This window comes from Heptranchias perlo, chromosome 20 (assembly GCF_035084215.1).
Source record: "Heptranchias perlo isolate sHepPer1 chromosome 20, sHepPer1.hap1, whole genome shotgun sequence".
Lineage (NCBI taxonomy): Eukaryota > Metazoa > Chordata > Chondrichthyes > Hexanchiformes > Hexanchidae > Heptranchias > Heptranchias perlo.
In genome coordinates, this window is record NC_090344.1 from 8065736 (window position 1) to 8086167 (window position 20432).

The following is a 20432-nucleotide window of genomic DNA, read 5'->3' on the forward strand; positions in this document are numbered from 1 at the left end:
AATTTTGCATTTTGCGACAATAGGCTTTATCTGGCACCTCCCTACCCACCCGATCTGACTATCTATTTCTGCCTGCAGCTTTTCACAGTTCTCAGAACAATTTTACTTCCAGCCAATTTTGCCGTCATCAGCAAATTGTAATATTGTTCCCTCGATTCAGACAGCCAGGTCATTCTGCATATGGGCAATACGAGAAGTCCCACCACACTGCACTATGTAGCGCCTCTCAACGTACATTTCTACATATGGACAATACGAGCAGTCCCAGCACACAGCTCTGTGGAGCAATACTCAATGTGCATTTCAATTTGTTTTGCCAATACCCTTGTCTTTCCCTGTGGTCACAGTGTCCCAGTGTGGAAACTTTTCAAATGCCCTTTCAATAATGGCACGATTATCAACATGGATTGAAGAACAAAGGGAATGAATAAAAGATGAACGTTTGGGACAGTCATATTTCGGTTTTATTTGATCATGTTATCCACCTGAAATGACTTGAAAAAGAAGTTACGTCTTGGGCTTGGGGCTTTAAAAGCCTTGCATATTCTGACTAGATTTTTGTTAAGAAGAGAAAGGCTTGACGAAAGATCGCTAATATGCTCATTGGAACTTATTTCCAAAGTGGAAAATTGCCCAGGTATGTCCTGTCCACAAAAAGCAAGACAAATCCAATCCGGCCAATTACCGCCCCATCAGTCTACTCTCAATCATCAGCAAAGTAATGGAACGTGTCATCGACAGTGCTATCAAGCGGCATTTACTCACCAATAACCTGCTCACCGATGCTCAGTTTGGGTTCCGCCAGGACCACTCGGCTCCAGATCTCATCACAGCCTTGGTCCAAACATGCACAAAAGAGCTGAATTCCAGAGGTGAGGTGAGAGTGACTGCCCTTGATATCAAGGCAACATTTGAACGAGCGTGGCACCAAGGAGCCCTAATAAAATTGAAGTCAATGAGAATCAGGGGGAACACTCTACAGTGGCTGGAGTCATACCTAGCACAAAGGAAGATGGTCGTGGTTGTTGGAGGCCAATCATCTCAGCCCCAGGACATTGCTGCAGGAGTTTCTCCGGGCGGTGTCCAAGGCCCAACCATCTTCAGCTGCTTCATCAATGACCTTCCCTCCATCATAAGGTCAGAAATGTGGATGTTCGCTGATGATTGCACAGTGTTCAGTTCCATTCGCAAACCCTCAAATAATGAAGCAGTCCGAGCCCGCATGCAGCAAGACCTGGACAACATCCAGGCTTGGGCTCATAAGTGGCAAGTAACATTCGCTCCAGACAAGTGCCAGGCAATGACCATCTGCAACAAGAGAGTGTCTAACCGGCTCCCCTTGACATTCAACGGCATTACCATCGCCGAATCCCCCACCATCAACATCCTGGGGGTCACCATTGACCAGATACTTAACTGGACCAGCCACATAAATACTGTGGCTACAAGAGCAGGTCAGAGGCTGGGTATTCTGCGATGAGTGACTCACCTCCTGACTCCCCAAAGCCTTTCCACCATCTACAAGGCACAAGTCAGGAGTATGATGGAATACTCTACACTTGCCTGGATGAGTGCAGCTCCAACAACACTCAAGAAGCTCGACACCATCCAGGACAAAGCAGCCCGCTTGATTGGCACCCCATCCACCATCCTAAACATTCACTCCCTTCATCACCGGCGCACTGTGGCTGCAGTGTGTACCATCCACAGGATGCACTGCAGCAACTCGCCAATGCTTCTTCGACAGCACCTCCCAAACCCACGACCTCTACCAACTAGAAGGACAAGAGCAGCAGATACATGGAAACAACACCACCTGCACGTTCCCTTCCAAGTCACACACCATCCCGACTTGGAAATATGTCGCGGTTCCTTCATCGTCGCTGGGTCAAAATCCTGGAACTCTCTTCCTAACAGCACTGTGGGAGAACCTTCACCACACGGACTGCAGCGGTTCAAGAAGGCGGCTCACCACCACCTTCTCGAGGGCAATTAGGGATGGGCAATAAATGCTGGCCTCGCCTGTGACGCCACATCCCATGAACGAATAAAAAATACTTCTCCCATAAACCAAACAATAAGCAAATCTCCAGTTTGTCTGGGTATTTGGAAAGCGGCATCTCACCAAATGTATTAGAAAACCCTTTCATCACCATCAGAAACGGACGGGCTTTTTACACAATGAGATTGGCTTTTAAAAATCAGAATACAGAGAACAAAAAGACAGTCTGTTTTTTGGAAAGAAGACGCTGAGTGGATAATAAAGCAAGAGAAGGCTGGGAATGGAGACAGGCGGAATGGAGAGGGCTTATTCTGTACATTATGTAAGACAACCCACCAAAGTGGGATAGTTTGGTTTATTCTTTATTTTGTATTGTTCCATGAAGTTGTATCGATTGAGCTAAAGGGCTCTGAACATCCTCGTTGCTCTGTATGCTTCACCTTGCTTTGCAGTAAAACAGTTTACAATTCTAACCAATCAAATCACACGATTACTCAGCTCATATCGTGGTTGGGTTCTATTGTTACTCCCATGGGTTCTGGTATCGTACAAGTAGATATCGAACAGTGTGAGTCAACACCCATCAAAGTGAAACATTCGGCCCACTGATGGCACTGAGCCTGGGAAGGATCTACCAATGGCCAGAATCTGTTGCATGGATTGAAAACACCAAATGACACCGGCATTACAAGTTTGAAGCATTCCATGACTAAATTATCAGAGAGCTTCTATTTTCAATAAATTACCAATCCTGATATATCTGATTTATGCGGCATCACAGCGCACATAACTCAGCATTCCTGCATTGCGGCTCTTCCACGGCTCACATTTCAGAATGAGTTGTGAGATTCCGATTTGTGTTGCTATGGGAATTCATTCAAACACTGAGTCAATCAAACCAAAATGGTCTCAGTTTGGATTCATCGGCTGTTTGTGCTCACGTACATGATCTCAGCTCGGTCCATAACCAGTAGGTCCGCGTCGACTAGACAAGGGAAAATGAGCCGGGTCTCTGTTCCTGGTCCAGAGACTCCTGATCTAAAAGTGCGTTTACATACATGTTGCATGGAGATAGGATGGGGATTCATTATGATGCCCCCCATGACTGAATGGCTTGCCGTCAGTTCCTGTGATCAGACATGAAGCAGTAATGAGACACTTGGAAGTTAAATAATCCCACAGTGTGTGGCAAAACTGAACCATAGTGAATCAGGATCCAGTTTATACACCGCCCGATTTACCTTTCCGAAACTGACCCATAGTGAATCAGGATCCAATTAATACACCGCCCGATTTACCTTTCCGAAACTGACCCATAGTGAATCATGAGCCCAATTTATACACCGCCCGATTTACCTTTCCGAAACTGACCCATAGTGAATCAGGATCCAATTAATACACCGCCCGATTTACCTTTCCGAAACTGACCCATAGTGAATCAGGAGCCCAATTTACACATCGCCCGATTTACCTTTCTGAAACTGACCCATGGTGAATCAAGAGCCCAATTTATACACCGCCCGATTTACCTTTCTGAAACTGACCCACAGTGAATCAGGATCCAATTTATACTCCGCCCGATTTACCTTTCTGAAACTGACCCATGGTGAATCATGAGCCCAATTTATACACCGCCCGATTTCCTTTTCCAAAACTGACCCATAATGAATCAGAATCCAATTTACACACCGCCCGATTTACCTTTCTGAAACTGACCCACAGTGAATCAGGATCCAATTTATACTCCGCCCGATTTACCTTTCTGAAACTGACCCATAGTGAATCATGAGCCCAATTTATACACCGCCCGATTTACCTTTCTGAAACTGACCCATAGTGAATCAAGAGTCCAATTTATACACCGCCCGATTTACCTTTCTGAAACTGACCCACAGTGAATCAGGATCCAATTTATACACCGCCCGATTTACCTTTCTGAAACTGACCCATAGTGAATCAAGAGCCCAATTTATACACCGCCCGATTTACCTTTCCCAAACTGACCCATAGTGAATCAGGATCCAATTTATACACCGCCCGATTTACCTTTCTGAAACGGACCCATGATGAATCAGGATCCAATTCATACACCGCCCGATTTACCTTTCTAAAACTGACCCATATTGAATCAAGAGCCCAATTTACTCACCGCCCGATTTAGCTTTCTGAAGCTGACTCATAGTGAATGACGAGCCCAATTTTTCAAAGCCCAATTTTCCTTTCTGAAACTGACCCATAGTGAGTCAGGCGCCCAATATATACACTGCCCGATTTGCCATTCCAACTGAATTTAATGGAAAAGAAAAGAGCCAAAGGAAGATACAAGGGCTTGGAATGTTGTTGTGGGATAATAGGTACAAATGCCTTCAGCCTTCCTTTTCATTTCACCTCCCTGTTATTTTAGGAGAAGCATTTCTTACTCGTTTCTCTGTCCTTAAGAAGCTATCTGTCTCTTTATCTGTCCACTCAGACGCCTTGTCGCCCATCCGGCTATCTGTTGGGAGTTTTTGAGAGCATCAAGTCAGACAAAACCTCTAAGTTTTATTCCACTGTTCATTGCGTTTTGTAGGTACGTTGAAGAACATGTACAGAAAACAGGAGTTGCAACAGAAACACAAGGATTTACCTTCGTCACCAGTGGCAAGAGAAGGGAATCCCTCACGGTGAGTAATTCCACAAATTAACCCCGAACTCCGACTCATTCTGTGCTCCTGATTGACTGTCTGAGAAGGAACTTCAGTAAACACGACAGCACCCTCGGTACAACACAGTGGGACTCTCAGCAAACACTAGAGTAGAGGATATCAACTCCCGCGCCAAAGTGTGAGGGCTCGGACATCCTCCCGCTCCCCAAACGCTCCGAATCGCTGGAAATCCCATGGGAATTCCAAAAGGGTGTGTAAACCCGGTGCGATGGGAACCTAAACCTTTATCGCAGTTTTATAACTAGGAGAGGAAACCATCCCTCAGAGAGCATTACAGAGGGTTAGAAGTGATGCGTCAGTTGGCGAATCGGTAACATGAAGGCAGACACAGAGCATTGTCACTAGATGGGGGAGTTAGACGCTTTTGTTTTCACAGAGAGGAATCACTCCGGTAGAGTTTCCTCCGTAACTTCGGAGAATACCCAGCAACAACAATTTGCATTTATATATCACCTATCTCAACCCCTCCACTGCCTCTGATTTGTCACGCTGCTTCTCTGGATTGAGGATTGGAGGAAACAATCTGTCCTGGGATCTTTTAGTTGAATAATCTGTAACATCTTATAAAAGGGAATTGGGTTCGTATTTGAAATGGAAGAACATAAAAGCACGCAGGGCGGAAGTGGACCAATGGAATTACATTAAGCACCTCCAGTTGAAGTGACACCGGTGTGATGGCTGAAAGACCTCGTACGTCGCTGCGTTTCCTATGCCTTTTTTCCAATCCAAGATAATTCATAGAATTGTGGTGACCTCTGAACAAGTAACCGCATTACATGAATTAACTTTTATTTAATAAATATGTCAGCTCTTATCGACCTGTCATTTATGACCAATTCATTCATTTAATGACTAAGAAAGGGGAAGATATTTTCGGCTTGACAGCCTAGGCTTTAAGGATCAATTGAAAGGAAACTCAGGCGGGATCTGTTTGACGTGTGATCCTTCGCGCCCGATTTTCCTCTCTGCGCTACGTCCAGGCGAGGCTTAACGCTCAGGCAGTGCAGAGGAACATCTACTCCATGAGGCTCCTCACCCATGAACTGGCGCTTAAAAGACCCAATCAGCTACTGCGCCATACAGACCAGGGAGCTCCATGGGTCAATCCCTACTCCCGACTGAGTTGGCTCCACAAAACCAGCAAGAATTCGGGATCCTACCAGGTGACCTTGGCACTCATTGAGCAGGAAAAACTAATAAATGGAACAGTGTTCTAGAGACACGTAGCATTATTCTGCATTTAATTGCTATTATCCTACCGTCGAATTTTATATGGAATCAGCGTGAGTCCATTTCATCTTTTACTTTATCCAAGAACGTTTGATGTTGACTCTTGGTCCAAAAGTAGTTTCCACTCTGCAGCAATGTACATTCAATGGCTCATTTGGCCTGTCAAACCCAGGACATCCACAGTGCCCTCTCTACCGCCACCTGCTGACCTCTCCTTCAAGGAACATTAAGTTAGTACACTCCCTCCCCTCGAAAAGCAAGTGACGCTAATATCTATTTAATCACCACTCATGCTTTACAGTGGATTTCACTCCAGTCCCCAGCACTTGTGTTCTGTAGTAAACTGTATTACAAATACTTTTATTCACGTCTATGTTTTTGGGAAGATTATCCAAAAGAGGGATGTCACCCGCTTAGTGCCAAGGTGCTATTATACCTTGTGAGGCATCACCTTTATGGTGCCCCATCCAACGTCCGCACTCATGGATTTTCCAGCATAGCTGAATGGATAGGAAACCTGGACAGTGTATACCTGTCGAGCGCAAATGGATTTGGTTGGTCTACTGTGATCACTGGTTGAGAAGAGCAAACGTCGCACGGACCAGTGAGAGAAACTGGCGCGTTACTTGTATATCTCGGTACCACACTGTGAAATACTCGTCTAATAGGTGCTCTAAAATGAAAAAAAATAAACAAGTTACGAGGATTGAGCGTTTTTTGCCTCTAATCTTTTTTTAAATTTTCACAGGGCAATGCTACACTCTACCTTTACCCGCACTTCCAAGCCCTCGAACAGATCGAAGGTAAATACACAGTGACTCTCAGAGTTAGAGACAACAGGAAGGGAAATGCTCACTTTGTCAGTCACCGTAATCCAATAAAATTTCAACTGTTGAACTGTGAGCCTTCCACAAGCAGCATGCCTCCGAGAATAATCGATGCTTCCTATATGTTACGAGGAGGGATTGGGAATTGAAAATAGGAGGTGACGTGTTAAAGCAACGCAGCATTAAACAGTGAGAACGTGCTCCATTGGCCGGGAAACCGTTCGAATACATCCTCGGGAGTTGATCGTCATTTTGTGTGGGCTGCGTCATGTTGGAAATTGTGGGTTGATAGGCAGTTTATCCAATTGCGCTTCCCAGAGTAAGTTTTGATATTGGTCTTTTGGCAGTGATGAAGAGATAAGCGAGTGAGAAAGAGAGATAGTGAGGAAGCAAGAGAGATAGTAAGAAGTGAGAGAGAGAAAGATAGAAGCAGACATATGAGACATATTTTCCATTAGAACAAAGAAGGTTAACAGACGATCTGATAGCGGCTCAGAATTATGAGGGGTTTTGAGAAGGAGAATCGAGAACATTGCCACTGATCGCTGAATCGATAACTAAAGGGAATAAGTTTCAAATTATCACCTAAATAGAGAGGTTAGGAGAGTTTTTTCATGCGGTTGGTTGTTGGAATATGGAAAGTCCTGCTGGTGGGGGACACAGATCCAGAATAGCTTTTAAAAGGGACGGGGATAAATAATTAACAAAGGAACAAAAAAATTAAAGATTACGGGGAAAAGGAAGATATGGGATAATTCTGTCAGAGAGCTAGCACAAGAGCAATGCGCCGAATGGCCTCCTCCTGCTTTGTAAAATTCTGCAATTCTCTTTATTTGTTGTCAGGATGTATCTATTTCCACGTACATGGGATGCTGAGGATTTTATTTGTAGTTTAACCTTTATTATGTTAGTGTTCATGAGACAAGTAATACAAAGGCATTGGAAGGCTTGGAGCACGCATCAAAAAGGTGGGTTTGAATAAAAGAGCCGATTGTGTCAGCCGTAGCTCAGTGGTAGCATTCTCACCTGAGTCAGAATACAGGAGGTTAAAGGTTTCCAGAACTCGAGCACATATTCCAGGCTGACACTTCAGTGCAGTATTCAGGGAGGTGCCATATTTTGAATGGTTAAAGCGAGGGAGAGAAAAAACAGGGAAATACAGGCCAGTTAGCCTAACTAGTGGGGAAAATGCTAGAGTCTATTATCAAAGATGTGATAACAGAACACTTGGAGCGCATTAACGGGATTGGACAAAGTCAGAATGGATTTAAAAATGGTAATCAGGCTTAACAAATCTACTGGAGTTTTTTGAGGAGGTAACTAGTAGAATAATTAGGGGAGAACCAGTGGATATGGTGTATTTGGATTTTCAGAAGGCTTTTGATAATGTCCCACACAAGAGGTTAGTGTGCAAAATTTAAGCACATGGGATTGGGATTGAATGGATTGAGAATTGGTTGACAGACAGGAAACAGAGAGTAGGAATAAACGGGTCTTTTTGCGGGTGGCAGGCACTGACTGGTGGGTACCGCAGGGATCAGTGCTTGGGCCCCAGCCATTCACAATATATATCAATGATTTGGATGAGGAACTAAATGTAACATTTCCAAGTTTGCAGACGACACAAAACTGGGGTGGAATGTGAGATGTGAGGAGGATGCAAAGAGGCTCGAATTTGATTTAGACAAGTTGAGTGAGTGGGCAGGAACATGGCAGATGCAGTACAACGTGGATAAATGTGTTTGTTGTAAAAACAGAAAAGCAGATTTTTATCTGAATGGTGATAGATTGGGAAAAGGGAAGGTGCAACGAGACCTGGGTGTCCTTGTACACCAGTCGCTGAAAGCGAGCATTCAGGTGCAGCAAGCAGTTGGAAAGGCGAATGGTATGTTGGTCTTCATTGCAAGAGGATTTGAGTACAGGAACAGGGATGTCCTACTGCACTTATACAGGGCCTTTTTGAGACCACATCTGGAGTATTGTGTGCAGTTTCGGTCTCCTTATCTGAGGAAGGATTTCCTTGCCATGGATGGAATGCAACGAAGGTTTACCAGACTGATTCCTGGGATGGCAGGACTGACGTGTGGGGAGAGTTTGGGTCGACTATGCCTATATTCACTAGAGTTTAGAAGAATGAGAGGTGATCTCATCGAAACATATAAAATTCTAACAGGACTAAACAGACTAGATGCAGGGAGGATGTTCCCGATGGCTGGGGAGTCCAGAACCAGGGGTCACAGTTTCAGGATACGGAGTATGCCATTTAGAACCGAGATGAGGAGAAATTTCTTCACTCAGAGGGTGGTGAACCTGTGCAGTTCTCTACCACAGAAGGCACTGGAGGCCAATTCATTAGATGTATTCAAGAAGGAGATAGATATATTTCTTAATGCTAACGGGATCAAGGGATATGGGGTAAAAGCGATAACGGGATACTGAGCTAAACGATCAGCCATGATCTTTTTGAATGGCCGAGCAGGCCCGAAGGGCCGAATGGCCTACTCTTGCTCCTATTTTCTATGTTTCTATGTTTCTATATTGCTCCCTCAACCAACACCAACAACACAGATTATCTGGTCATTTATCTCATTGTTTTTTTTCATTCGCTAATGGGATGTGGGCGTCGCTGGCGAGGCCGGCATTTATTACCCATCCCTAATTGCCCTTGGGAAGGACCTTGCTGTGCATAATGACTGATCCTTCTTGGCCGTGAAACAATTTGGGACACTGTGAGGAAGTGAATGGCTTTCTATAAATGGGAGTTATTTCTATGTATCAACTATTAAACCGACCACTAGCTGTCTCTTCCTGAAGGTTTTTCTGTTCTCCCCATCTATACACGTGGATCTCCTCGTTCTGATGAAGTATCCCAGCTGAAACCTTAACCTCCCTTTTCTATTCTAAACGGTGACTGATCTGCTCGGTATTTCCGCTGTTTTCTGTTTTCCATTTAACCACCCAATCTGTTGATGTTTCTCTTTTATTCTCTGGTGATGCGAATTTCGCCGTCTCTAAAAATTTCACAGTAGAACATCGTTTTCAAGGATACATGTTTTGAGATTAGTGATTGGAATTTTTTTACTTGCAATTATTTTGATTTGAACCAGGATTGTGATCCTATAACACACAAGAGATTATTCCACAAGACAGGAAGGGATGGAAATAGAAGGGAGGTTTCTGTAGGAGATTGAAAACTGTCCGCTCTAAAGAAAGCAAAGCACGGTTGTGATGGGATATTTGTGGACAAGGTGAGAGTTCACTAGCGGGTGTTACATAGCTCAGTGCCAGTACAATTGCTGTTTACGGGCCATGGAATAATTATGAATGGGAGTCAGATAGGTCTGAGTTTGACGATGATGACAAATCTGATGGAGTGGTGTGAAATAGCAGAGACAAGACAAACCAAATAAAATGGGTCTGTGTGGGTTGGGAAGGTGGGCTGAAGAATGACAAATGGCATTTAATGTGGGCAGTTTCAAGGTAATGAAAGCGGAAAAGTGAAATGAATAGTGGGGAATGGGACTAAATGGTGAATAAAGAACCGGGATTGAAATTAAATGGGAAATCAGCAAGTGAAATATAAACTAAATGGGGAATAAAACGGGAATAGAAATTAAATTGGGAATAAACAGGGGGAATAGAAGTTAAATTGGAAATTAACAGGGAGATTAGGAACTAAGTGGGGAATACACGGGGAATAGAAACTAAATGGGAAATATACAGGGGAATAGAAACTAAATGGGAAATAAACGAGGAATATAAACTAAATGGAGAACAAACAAGGGAATAGAAACTAAATGGATAATACACTGGGAACAGAAACTAAATGGGGAACAAGCAGGGGAATAGAAAGTAAATGGGGAATAAACGGGGAATAGAAATTAAATGGGCTATAAACAGAAGGAATAGAAATTAAACGTGGAATATACAGGGAGAATGGAAATTATATCGGGAATATACAGGGAGGATAGAGACTAAATGGGGAATATACAGGGAGGATAGAGACTAAATGGGGAATATACAGGGAGAATAGAAATTAAATGGGGAATATACAGGGAGAATGGAAACTAAACGGGGAATATACAGGGAGAATAGAAACTAAATGGGGAATATACAGGGAGAATAGAATCTAAATGGGGAATATACAAGGAGAATAGAAATTAAATGGGGAATATACAGGGAGAATGGAAACTAAACGTGGAATATACAGGGAGAATAGAAATTAAATGGGGAATATACAAGGACAATAGAAACTAAATGGTGAATATACAAGGAGAATAGAAATTAAATTGGGAATATAGAGGGAGAATAGAAATTAAATGGCGAATATACAGGGAGAATAGAAACTAAATGGGGAATACACAGGGAGAATAGAAACTAAATCGTTAATATACAAGGAGAACAGAAACTAAATGGGGAATATACAGTGACAATAGAAACTAAATGGGGAATATGCAGGGAGAATAGAAATTAAATGGGGAATATACAAGGAGAATAGAAACTAAATGTGGAATATACAGGGAGAATAGAAACTAAATGGGCAATATACAGGGAAAATAGAAACTAAATGGGAGATAAACGGGGAATAAAAGTTAAATGGTGAATAAATAGGGGGATTAGAAAGTAAATGGGAAATACACAAGGGAATAGAAACTAAATGGGGAATAAACAAGGGGAATAAAAACCAAATGAAATATAAATAGCGAGAATAGAAACTAGTAGAATCGAAACTTAGAGCAATTTGCAAAGCAGAGAATTAGAGTTAGGTGGAGCATGGACGTTTCTGTGCAATGAAGGTTGAGGAGCTGGGTGATAGGAAACTGAGGTACTACAGCACCGCCACTGACAGAAGATGCAATTGCAGTGTGATGTTTACAAAGACAGTTTCTGTTATGAAAATGAATATCGGAATTTATAATGCAGAAAAAGTTGACAAAAATGTGTGACAGAAACCTGACTTGGGGAAAAAATTCAGGCAGGAACTGTGTACAGACATGAGAATTATTTTTCCTATATTTATATAATATAGCTAGCCCTTATTTTCTATGCAGGATATTATAGTGGGATCACTTTTGATTTAAAACAATCTAATATAAAAGGAGTCTGATCTACAACGAAAGCATTTCGCAATTTAAAAGACATGAAATGAAAGTCCCATTCCGGCAGCTGAACCTTTACTTCTGCTTCTGCTCACTGCTCGTTCTGTGCTCCCACAGGAATAGCAGACTACTTGGCCACCGAGATCAGCAGCTCCAAACAGAAGAAGTTTAGCCTGGTGACCTTTATCGATACCCCAGGGCTTGTGGATGGAGATATGACCTATGAATTTGATGTGGATAAAGCGCTGATCTAGATGGGTAAGAGATCAACCCGCACCGTGAGACACACACCAGTGCTCCACTATCACTTGGAAATTGCCGTCAGCACATTTTAATATTCAGATGTGGCAGATTGCTATAATTTTGTTTTATATTCATTCTTGGGATCTGGGCGTCGCTGGGAACCTTGGCATTTATCGCCAATCCCTCGTTGCCCTGAGAAGATGATAGGGGATGTTGTTCTTGAACTGCTGATTCCTTTCCTTTGACTGAGTGGCTTGCTAGCTTGCTAGGCTACTTCAGAGGGGAGTTGTTAACCATGTTGTTGTGGGGCTGGAGTCACATATATGCTAGACAGAGTAAGGATGGCAGTTTCCCTTCCCGAAAAGACCATTAATAAACCGATTATTTTTTTAAATGAAAATCCGACAGCTTCATGGTCACGTTTACTGATAACAACGTTTTATTTCCAGATTATACTTTATCTCGCGTATTAGCATAGGCCTCTGGATTACTAGTTCAGTCACAGACTCAACATTAGCGTACCGTCGATTACTAGTCCAGTAACATAACCACTGCATTTCTGTGTCCTGTATTACTAGCTCTATAACATAACCAGTACATGATCGTACCCTGGATTACTAGTCTTGTAACATAACCACTACACTATCGTGTACTGGATTACTAGCCCCGTAACATATCCACTACACTACCGTATCTAATCCAAGATATCGGGAAATCAGGTGCCAAAGGAAACAGGGAGACCTGAGGGAGACCTGGGAGCTGTTCAAAAATGAGCAAGGGATTCTCTTGCTCTAAATTATTACCTTGCATCAGTTTTTAGAAATTAATCTAAGTTCAGATCTAAGTACAGCCTTCGGAGCCATGGTTTTAGGGTTCAGAAACTGAATGAAGGCTTGGTTGAAAAACTTAATTAAATTCGCTGTTTAAATGTGGAAAGAAAAGTGATAGGTTTAAGGAAAGAGTTTGAGCGAGTGAGAATGAAGTTGGTGATAGGACTGAGGAAGTGGAATGCACAGATAGTCAAAGTCAGAGGGCAGAAGTGTGTGGAGTAAAAGTGAATGGTATGGGAGGGGAAGTGAAGGATATGGGAGGGGAAGTGAAGGATATGGGAGGGGAAGTGAAGGATATGGGAGGGGTGAAGGATAAGGGAGGGGTTGAAAGGTATGGGAGGGGATGAATGATTTGGGAGGATAAATGAACGGTATGGGAGGAAAAGTGAAGGATATGGGAGGGGGTGAACGGTATGGGTGGGGAAGTGAAGAGTATGGGAGGGGGTGGAGCTATATAGAAGGGGAAGTAAAGGGATTGGGAGTTGAAGTGTGGGTTATGGGAGGGGCTGAAGTGAATGAAAGTGGAAGTGATGGATATGGGAGGGGAATTTATGAGTATGGAAGAAGAAGTGAAGTGTATGGGAGGAGGTGAATGCTATGGAAGGGGATGTGAAGAATATGGGAGGGGGTGAAGGGTGTGGAAGGGGAAGGTAAGAGAATGGGAGGGGGTGACGTGTATTGGAGGGGAAGTGAAGAGTATGGGAGGGGGTGAAGGGAATTGGAGGGGAAGTGAAGAGTGTGGGAGGGGGTGAAGGGAATTGGAGGGGAAGCGAAGAGTATGGGGGAATGTGAAGTGTATGGGAGGGGAAGTGAAGAGTATGGGAGGGGGTGAAGGGTATTGGAGGGGAAGCGAAGAGTATGGGGGAATGTGAAGTGTATGGGAGGGTGTGAAGAGTATGGGAGGGGAAGTGAAGAGTGTGGGGGAATGTGAAGTCTATGGGAGGGGAAGTGAAGAGTATGGGAGGGGGTGAAGAGTATGGGAGGGTGTTAAGAGTATGGGAGGGGGTGAAGTATACGGAAGGGGAAGTGAATAGTACGTGGTGGGGGTGGAATTTGAGACTGGAGGAGGTTCCCGAAATAGGGTGGGGTAAGAGCTGCAAAGAGAACTGAAGGCTGGATGAGGGTTTTCAATTCAAGGAACCTGGAGAATAAGGATACAACGTAGGGAGTGAGGATGGGAGTGATGGGCGACCAGGACACAGTGTGACGGGATATGGGAGGCTGCGGAAGGAATTTAAAATGAATGTGTTAAACGAGTGTTGGCAGCGTTACATTTCATCATTTCAGGAATTGAAATTCCACTCAGGTAGAGTTTCAGTTTGCCTGTTGTACAATCAGATTCACTCTCCATTGTTCACATCCACTAAGAAAGTCCACACATGCTGGGGTAAAACCAACACCAATCACTGGTAAACGTCCCACTGATTGTTCACCCGGTGGTAAGGTTGTGTTGTCCTGCAGGGCCCTCTGAAATGAAGTAGGAGAAATACCGCCCACCAGCGACAGTCTACCCCATATCTTCCAATTAAAGAATGAGATGGCTGGTCACTCAGCGTATCCTAGAGTAGAACGGAACTTGCTTGGCTCAGGAATTAGATTTACTCAGTCTGTCGTAGAGTTTGGTTGAGTTCCAATCCAGAATTTCATGTGTAAAATGATCAATTGTTTCAATTATTCTGAGGATGAGGGCCGTACTACATTTGTCGACCATCCGTAGTTGCCCGAAGAAAGTGGATCTCTTTGAAGCAATTGTACAACTGGGTGTCTTTCTACATCACTGCAGATGACATTAAGTAACAATCACATAGTACGGTGTGTTACGTCATTGTACATTATTAAGATACACTTTGGACATATTACTTCGAACGTGGAGATACCTCTTCGTGCATAATCGAAATTTTCAATTGTTTTCTGTCTGCAGGTGAGCAGGCCGATCTGATCTTTGTTTTCTTTGACCCGATGGGCCAGGCCCTGTGCAAGCGGACACTGAACGTGGTGGAAAAGCTCAACGAAAAACACGGCGATAAACTCAAGTTCTATCTGAGCAAAGCCGATGAAGCTGGTCTTGAGAGTGACAGACAGGTACAGACACAATTCACTTTATTGCATCCGAGAATCCCCTTCCTGGATGAATTTCCAAATTCTGAGATTTTATCACGGTGCTCTATGAAAAGAATGACCAATTAAGGACAATAAAAGGTAGATGCAATGTGGAATCCATGTGCACAATGAGATTCTGTATTCACACCGCCTTCAATTTGTCCTCGCACACATATAGTAAGGTACTCCATTTGAATGAGAGCGTTATGCCATTAAAAGTCCCAAGCCAACTCATTAATTAAATAAGAGGGTGTGCAAATGGATTCCCATTTAAAAGTCATATATTCTATCCTTGTTTTTATATGCTACTTTGATTTCATATTGTTACTTATAATTAAGTAGCAAAGCTCACTGCAATTTGGGAAGTCGATTTTGTTGAAGCTTGTTGGACTTTCTCTGCTCAGGAGTGGGGAGACGTAAACCTGATTACGGTCCAGCGCCACCACACTGGCGGGATATAGTTACAGGATAGTTAAGTAGTTTCCATTATAAACGTGATAAAGGAATTCATAACAGGAAAAAGATTGACACGGAAATGTGACAACAGGATGTTAGGCGTTGTACACACGACGTACGCGCAGACATTAGATTTTAGTATACTGTAGGTAATAACATGATTAACAGTTGACAATTGCAGTCTGTTGCAATAGCAGACAAAGTGCTCCATATTGCGAACTGTACTCCAATCCTGACTCTGTGCATCGGGTCTAGATTGACGACATCAGCAGCATCTGTCGAGTGGCACAAACACAAAGTAACGTAAAAGAGATCTGGGATCAGATTAACAGCACAGTAAATCCATTTAAAATAATGTTTTGATGGTACTAGAGGAATGTCGCGCAAAACAGATACCAGGCTGGACTCCATGTGTGGTCGGGTATTCAAAGGTTAGCACCCCAGATGTCGTGAGTTCAAAACCCACCACAGGAAAGTGTGAAATTTAATTCAATAAAATCTGATAATTTGTGGACTTGCACCAGAAGAAATGACCGAGAATGTTACTGAAGTTCAAGAGGACATATATGATCCCCAGGCAGGGTTCAGGGTTTGAAGAGGATAGCGGAATCGGCTAACATTCATTCCTTAACCAACAGCACCAAAGGAGAGATTAACTAGTCATTTATCTCAATGCGGCGTTTGTCCTGAAATTCCAACATGTTTCCTAATGTCCTTCAGGAAAGGGAGCTTGCCACTACTACCTGGTGTGTTCCAACACATAACTCCAGTTCCACACGACGAGTTGAACCCTTACTGCTCCCAAGGTAACTAACGATGGGCAATAATTCCAGCTACGTCCCAAGAGCAAATTTAATAAAATGCTTGTAAGGGCAGTACAAAAACGTGAAAAGAGGGTGGGGAATTGATGTGATACAAGCTATTAATGCCACTTCGTTGCATTCGTGCTCCTTCTCCGGCAGTTTGATCATCCATTCATCCCTCCATCTCATCACAATAAAGCAGCAGATAATCTCATTCCCAGCAGGATCTAAAAGAGAAAAGTGAAAGACTATTTTGGATTCAGTGCCTAAATATCTAAAACAGTAAACTGTCTTCCCTAATTCAGGTACGTACTGAGCTGCAGTGAATCTCCAGAGTCCTCTGCTGTGTTTCAGGTTTCAAGTGCAGTCTTTGTAAACCATATTAATTCAGATATAATTGATATTTTGCAGATCAACACTAACGTTACAAGATATATAAGAGGATGCAGCACTGATTGGCTTTCACCAGCTTCACACTGATTGCACAGATGGCTCCCATTTATTCCTAATGTAAATAGTAGCACACTCGCCTCTGAATCAGGAGGTCATAGGTTCATGCCCCATTCTATAACTTGGACCCATAATCTAGGCTGACACTGCAGTGCAGTGCTGGGGGAGTGCGGCACTGTCGGAGGTACCGCCTTTTGGATCAGAAGTTAAACTGACGCCTCGCCCGCCTGTTCAGGTGGATGTAACAGATCCCCTGGCACTATTTGAAGAAGAGGGAAATGTTGGCCAACATTAATTCCTTAACCAGAACGACGATAAGACAAAATAACTGTCATTTTTCTCAATACTGTTCACAGGACCTTGCTGTGCGCAAATACTCCACCGCATTAGCCTGTAAAATAAAAGTGACTGTACATTAGATATGTTTCATTGGTTGTGAAGCACATTGGGACATTTTGATGATAGGAAAAGCTCTATAAAAATGGCAATTCTTTATTTCTAATCCAATGTTGTTTCCTAAAGGCCGGACGTGTGCTCAAATTTACAGTGGGATATGTTTGTGTTCTTCTTCAGAGAGTGATGATGCAGATAGTACAAGAGCTGTGCAAGAGACCCGGGCTGAACAAGTGTGGCTTTGATATGCCGACCATCTACATCCCAGATCCAAATAGGGTAGGGCCGTCTTTTCTGAATGTTAATCAGAAATAGACTGACCTAACAGACGCAACGGTCTATGAAGGTTAACCGTGTGTTTGCAATGTGCATGCTGGATAAGAAACTGATTGCAATCTCGTAGGCAGAGGTAGGGGTTGATCCACATAAAGCCAGATCACAATTTCAGTCATGTAGGGCACGATGTTGGTTGACTGCTGTAAACCAAATTCATAAATGATTTGAAAGAGAGACCTGATGGAGTGTTAACAAGGTTCCATATCACACATTTGCGCGTGGGAGTTGGGAATTTAAATCATTTTCCTTTAGTTATTCTCTACATGGAGGTAGTGCTGCCTAGGTCGTATTCATTGTCCCTCCCAAGCTAACCTGAAAGGTGATGGTGGGCCATCTCTTTGATTCTTTGAAGTCTTGTGATACTGGTGCTCCCAAGATGGCTTCAGGTGAGCCATTACGGGATACTGACCCAATAAGATGAAGGAATCGTGATGTAGGTCCCTGTGAGCCTGATGTGTGACATGAACGGGAACATGGAGGTGATGGAGTTCCCATGATTTTGCTGTGCTTGTCCTTCTTGGTGGTAGAGTTCGCAGAGGAGAAACGTGTTGATGAAGTTCCTGGTTGAGTTGCTGCAATACATCCTGCAGATCATACAGTAGCCGCATTGTGCCGAAAGTGGAGGGGTGGGTATTAGGTCGAATACAGGCCGATTGAGGGGTTGGGTCCCGTTGTCGCGGATATTCTTGATTTTGGATAAGTGTGGGGTGAGGCATTTGGGCCTGGGAAACTCTAGAGATGTGCATACAATGCAAGATTACGTGAACGGTTAAGAAGTTGGGAGGAAACGTGGGGATCGTAACTAATAAATCATTGAACGTCCAAAAGCAGTGTTGCAAGGACATTGTGAAGGTAAATAGAGATTTAGGTTATATTGCTACAACAGTGCAATATAGAACTAAGGACACTATACCGAGGCATTGATACCTGGAATATTGTGCCCAGTTTTTTTCGCCACACATGGTGAGGGATATCGAGGCCGGGAGAAGTTACAGAGGAGAGCGATAAAAGCAATACCCATTCTTGGGCTTCTTTTTTATTGGGGTAGGCTAGATAAGTTTGAGAGACTTTCATAAGAGGAATGTTAGCTCGGTAGAGATACAACTGAGGGTATTAAAACGATGAAGAGATTCAATTCTGCTCAGTTGTATGGATCGTGAGTATAAAAAACGTCAGCAAAGTGTTCATTTTAGATATTCGGGCTCAGAGTTCTCAATCCCTGGAGTATTTACGGGGTCGCATTGATTGTTGTGGTCTCCTGGAGCTTTCCTCGATTACCTTAGAGGGTCAGAGAAGAATTTCACTGAGTTTTCCGAAATTGATATCAGTTCTTTTTCTGTGTTTTGCCTTTCCCAGGAGACTATGACTCGGAGGAGGTAGATATTGTCCGTTGGCTGCACTGTCTCTGCGGGGTGGGCTTTATCAATCTAAGGACCTTTAAACAACTTTTACGTATATTCGTATGTGTATCCTAATTGAGAATGTCAAATAACTCCGCTTTTATTGAAAAGCCTAGGCGAGGGCACAAGGATTATACGGAGGTTGAAAAGAGCGGTAGAGCAGAATAAGGAATGGTCAAACATCGTCAAATTTGGGTTTGAAAAAACAGTGGATACTGGGACGAAAGGGATGGTCATGTCGGCCGGGAACCTTTGTATTCTGGCGTCCATAGAAAGATTGGGGTAATTTTAAATTTGAGCGTTCGTGTAGAACGGGCGATGTCTGATCGGCAGCTCGTTGCACAACTCTCCTGACTTTCCTTTCCATGGCAGCCATCCAATATCTAACCAATGTCGCCATTTTCACACAATTGCCAAAAGTTCAAATTACCCCCATTCAGTTAGAGTAGAAAACAATGCCATTAATCATTAGTTCAATACAGTCAGGAGGAAGGGAGCTCGCCGAATTATCAGTTCAATCATCAACGTGGATAAGAGAATGCTCAGAGTAGCTTTGGGTATGAGATGCCACTAATGAATCAGTTGATTCTCTTATGTCCATTGGATTGGCAGCCAACACGTTGTGTGAATCAGATCCAAGAGGTGTGCACGACAATAGAAAAGGCGATAAACCAGAGAGTTCAGAACACGCTGAACCAGCTGGAGAAGGACTGCGAGCTGATCATCCACTCAAGCAGGTGCAAACTCGAAGAGAGCAGGTGAGGCTTTAGTGTGTGTTGTGTTCAGGACAATTGCAGTAAGACTGGGGAAACAATGATGGGGATAAACAACATTGTCAGGAACAGTTACAGAAAAATGATATTATAATTGAGGACGGCATGGGGTTCTTTATCATGTTCGGAAAGTTGGGTTTGTTTTCTTCAGAAAATATGATACTTCAAGGTGATTTAATCGAAGATTTCAAGTTTATGTGGGGAGGTGACAGAAATTATTGTGAACTGTTCATTTACCAAGGCACACGAGGTAGAATCGGGGAATTAGGAGCAAGAAGAGCAATCGGATGACACTTTTTATCCAAAATGTATTGAGAACGTAACTCAGTTACCAAGGAAGAGAATTGAAGCATGGAGGACGTAAAACCTGGAGTCAGGTTTGAGTTATGTGTAAGTGGATGTACAAAGCTTTCAAAGCAAAATTGGACTTTGAAGCATTAATAACTATGGAGGGATTGGATGTAAATGTTACGCGAGCATATCTTCGATTTGGACCGGACAGATTGCTGAATATTCCAGGTTGCGCCCCTGAGTCACCCATCTGCTGCTTAAATCTTCATCCGTGCTTTTCTTACCTCCAGGTTCGACGATTCGAACGCTCTCCTGGCCGGTCTCTGATCATCCACAGTCTATGCACTTCAGCTCAGGCAAAACGCTGCTGCCCATATCCTAACTCGTAACAAGTTCCGTTAACCCATTATACCTGTGCTCGCTCCCGGTCCAGCAATACTTCGATTTTAATATTATCATCCTCATGTTCAAATCCCTCCATGGCCTCGCTCATC

The 20432-nt window shown here is 43.3% G+C and overlaps 1 pseudogene; it reads left to right on the forward strand.

Annotated features, from left to right (window-relative positions):
• The window catches only part of LOC137336063 (uncharacterized), a 45574-nt pseudogene that overhangs the window by 17707 nt on the left and 7435 nt on the right, over positions 1-20432 (forward strand).